Genomic DNA, 5,000 nt, shown 5'->3' with positions numbered 1-5,000 from the left:
GGTGCAAAATAGTTTAGTTCATCCTTTTCTTATTTTTTTCTGCGTTTGTTCCTTTTTTTAGTTCGTACAAGGTGTGTGTCACATGGTGGCCGTAACTGTAATGTTTGTACTGTCTTCAGCTGTGGAGACGAGGAAGCGTACGTCTTGAATTATGTACATACATGCTTTGTTTGACTAGCATAACAATTTAAAAAAAAGGAGGGAACGGGGTAAGGAAATGACAAAAAATGCCAAAGAAAAAGGAGGAGGAGGTGGAGAAGCGCAGAAAATGTGGATGATTGGCAAAGGGAAGAGCAAGAAAGAGAGAGAGAAAAAAAAACGTCTGAAACTTAGTACGAAAACAAAATAAAGAATAAAAATAAAATAAACACCTACTGAGTTAGAATCGACAGACACAATAACTACCAACCACGAAGGCACCCGGCAACACACAGACACCAAAGGGAGCGAAGACCGCCATTCGTATCCGAGGGCAACACCTGCCTGGCCCCGGTGATTCAGCGAGCAACAAAAGCCGGGTATTAGTTCCCTCCTTCCGGATCACTAAAGGGATCGTCCGTTGCACCGGGAATTATCCGACAAGTTGAGCAAACTCATCTCCAATAAGAGGATGATTCATCAAGGCTGTCCTTGGGGGGAAGAAACGCTTTAGTTTTCTTGAACTGTTCACTAACTTTCCACAATATGCTCGCGTGTGGAGGCAGGTGAACTAATAATGCGGGATACAGGAGACAATGGTAATAATAGCTGTTGTTTCCTATTTAGAATGGCGTAAACAGTATGGAATTCTGCCTGGAATAGAACAGTATATAGATAGATAGATAGGAAGAGATAGGAAGATGGACAGATGGATATATTCACAGGCAGAAGGATAGGACGATAGATAACAGATAAATTGACAAAGATACAGAGAGAACATAGGAAGATACATACAAACATGAATAGGAATAAACAGATAGATATCCATACACAAATAGAAGAAATACACACACACAAACAGTTAGACAGATAGACACGATACATATACACACAAACTTTACATGTAGTTGTGTGCTTGTGTGTGTATGCATATGTATATACACACATTTCTCTATGTCTAGATATCTATCATTTTATGTGTACACGTAGATAAGGACATGCGGTTAGTGTCTATGTAGGGCGATCAAAGAGGCTCCTTTAAAACACATGAGAACGTATAGGCGAGAACCGGCTTTGTGTGTAAGCCATAAGAAGGGGTAATGTAGCGGAAAAAATGTATCATTGTTATACATCATGGGGTCTTAGAGCTGGTTCTTTTTGTCCAGATATAAACATGCATTTTATGAGCGTGACTTCTCAGTAAGTTTATTTTTAATAAAAAAAACACACACACAAACATACACGTATGTATATATTCATATATATATATATATATATATATATATATATATATATATATATATATATATATATATATATATATGTATATGTATGTATGTATGTATAATGTGAAAGGCCTTCTTTAAGGTTTCTCGAAGCGGAGGCAATGAGCCGTTGATAAATGGCTCACACTTAGACAAAATTTCAACGCTGAGTCCCTGGTTGTCTTCCGTTCTTCGTAAATACTCGCTAATGTACAATATGACATACTGTTATTGACATGAAAAAGACCACGCACCATTAGTTCTGTAGATGGTATCACGTTAGGGAATTTGTTTTCTATTATTCACAAATAATGTACAGTACTGCTGCATCAAAATCTACTTCGAAAAGCATTTCCTTGAAACTAGATATGTTTTTCTGGCGTTACTTTTGCATATTGATGACGCTGAACCTACACGCAATTATATGTGCGTAGGTGGATGCTTTTTTAGGGGGGGGGGGGTCTCTATCTCCATCACTCTATAGATATATTTCAAAATGATGATAATGAAAAAATTCCGTTCAGTTACTTTTCCAATAATAAAACGAGAAATATGGAAAACAAAATATACAAAACCACTTTCCGATTCGACAGGAAAAGCGCATTCCCCTTAAACGCCAACAAAAGCGAAAAAGTAAAGTTGTACAACCAAAGTCGAATTTCTAGCCTAAGCCAAACTATTCTCTTCCTGTCGGACAGATGTCGATGCTAAATGTCAGCAACTAGTTATCGTCGCTTTTCTCTTCCTCCTTTTCTCTCCGTAATACGAGAGAAAATCCCGAAGTCTTGGATGTGTTCTGGGATATTATACGAAACATCGAACGTCGGTGTCACTTCCAAAGCGCACGTCACATTGGAATTGTAAATACTGTTCTTCAAAGTGAGATGAGAGTGCGTTGGTGATTCCCATGCGAGCTTCATATACGACGAATATGTGTTGGTTTTCTTTCAGTGTTTCGGTTGAATATATTGTGACATGAAAATAAAGGAGTGGAACGAAATGAATAGTGATCTATCTTATGGACTGTAATGTGACATTCAGCCGCTGATTCTGGAAAAATAACGTCCATGATTTATGCAGTTCTTCTTGGCTTACATTTTAGATGAAAATAAAATTATTTCTTTTCCCCTTCCCTTTCCGATTGAAAAAAGATTCATAAAAGCTGTAAATTCTTGAAGACGTGCGGCGCCTTTGTCTCTCACACCAGTTCGATGAAAAACTTGAGGAATGCGGCAGACAAATGGAAAAAAGTTAGAACATCGGTGGGGAACTTTGTCGCCGCTGCAAGGAAAACCGTTTTTTTTTTTTTTTTTTTTTTTTTTTTTTTTTTTTTTTTTTTTTTTTTTTTTTTTAGGTGGGGGCATATAACAAGTGTGATTTTTTTGCGAGCCATGAAAACTAGATATCCATTTTATGTACGTTTATACGTGCATGGATGTGCTATCTTCACAATTCAAGTCATTATTATTTCACCAGAGCATTAAGCGTAATCTGAAGGTACTCTGCTTGAGTCCCTATAGCGATACAGATCCCGATAACGGTGGTTTAGCTTATAAACCATTCATTAGGTTCATCTTACCTTTTTATTCAGTGTGTGAGTAGACCATACTGCCGTCTGCTCGCATTGATCATATAAATAAATCCAGATATTGTCGATTCAGCGTCTAAAGTATTCGGTAGTTTCTTCACCATCTTTATCTAAATTTTATACCTCTTCATATGCTTATGTTATTAATATAGTATCGTCACTGCTACCACACGATGATCTACTTGCAAATATATATTGTATGTTTAGCCTCCTTGTTTTTGCATTGTATAAAGCACATATCTATAATACATAATTTTAAAGGCAACGCGACTGTAATCTTTAAAAAAAAAGTATGACTTAAAGTAAGTCTCAGATCGCCTCATATATTGCTGCTTTTAATCTTTCCTGATTATTAGCTCTTTGTTATTTCAATAAAAAAAACTCTACCTGGAAAGGATATCTGTAAATAATTCAAGACTAAAGATGGCGGCATTTTTTCGTGAATATACGATACTAGGTCGTCCATAAACCTAATAACTTTTAGATCAGCAGAAGAAAGAATCAGCCTAGTATATTAACCTATACATATCAACTGTCTACTAAGTTTGCTGTAGCATAATGAACCGGAACATAGAGGTTTCTTCGTTAGTTATATAATTTTACCTAAAATGTTGTGGTAGTTTGAATTGTAGTACCGCGATTAATCAGTTAGTATTTCTTAAATCAAAGTACACGAAGTCCTTATACTCCCATTCGGACTTGGGTTACAGTCCCGGATACGGACATGTAACCTCAAATCCTAGGTCAGTTCCACTGTACAATCTCCATACACCCGGTGTGCCATACAGACGTGTGCAATGTCCCTTTTACCACATTCCCTTCACGCCCTACAATAGTGTAGTTAAGCAAATATTGCTATATAAGCGATATATTTAGAGTTGGTAAAGAAGTGTGTAATGGGTTTACTGAAAAAAAAAAATCCTTATATAAAGACCCATATTGATATGTTTTCTCCGACATCGGAGCCTAGAGCACGTGACGTCACACATGAGCCCAGCATTCCTGCGGGCGGATATGGAGCTGACATAGATTCAATTAAAATAATGAAATTAATTCTGCCAATAAAATGATTCATCAGTATGTCACTTTAACAAATATATATTGCAAGATAGAAAGTAAAGCTTTGTGAATCATAAGTATGAATATAGAAATAGAATATAGAATGCACACACACACACACACACACACACACACACACACACACACACACACACACACACACACACACACACACACACACACACACATATATATATATATATATACTTAAATATAGTATACATATTTAATATATGTATATGTAACGTACATATATAATATATATACATATATATATGTATAAATATACTATATGTATATATATATATATATATATATATATATATATATATATATAAATATATATGATCATATATATATGTATATACATATATAGCATATATATATATGTATAGCATATATATATATATATATTTATATATATATACTATATATATATATATAAATATATATATATGCTTTATATATATATATATATGTATATATATATATATATATATGCTATATATATATATATTATATAAATATATATATATATATATATATATATATATATATAAATGAATACATATATATATATATATATATATATATATATATATATATATATATATTATATATATATATATGTATGTATGCATATATATACATATATATATATATATATATATATATATATATATATATATATATATATATATATATATATATATATATATATATATATATATATATATATAGAGAGAGAGAGAGAGAGAGAGAGAGAGAGAGAGAGAAAGAGAGAGAGAGTGAGAGAGAGAGAGAGAGATTAATGAAAATATATATATATATATATATATATATATATATATATATATATATATATATATATATATGAATAGATAAATAAATAAATATATATATGTATATATGTGTGTGTCTGTGTGTACATATATGCATCCACACATACA

Source organism: Penaeus vannamei, chromosome 4 (assembly GCF_042767895.1).
Source record: "Penaeus vannamei isolate JL-2024 chromosome 4, ASM4276789v1, whole genome shotgun sequence".
Taxonomy (NCBI): Eukaryota; Metazoa; Arthropoda; class Malacostraca; order Decapoda; family Penaeidae; genus Penaeus; species Penaeus vannamei.
The sequence above is the reverse complement of the archived record's forward strand: the minus strand, read 5'-3'. Positions refer to the sequence as shown.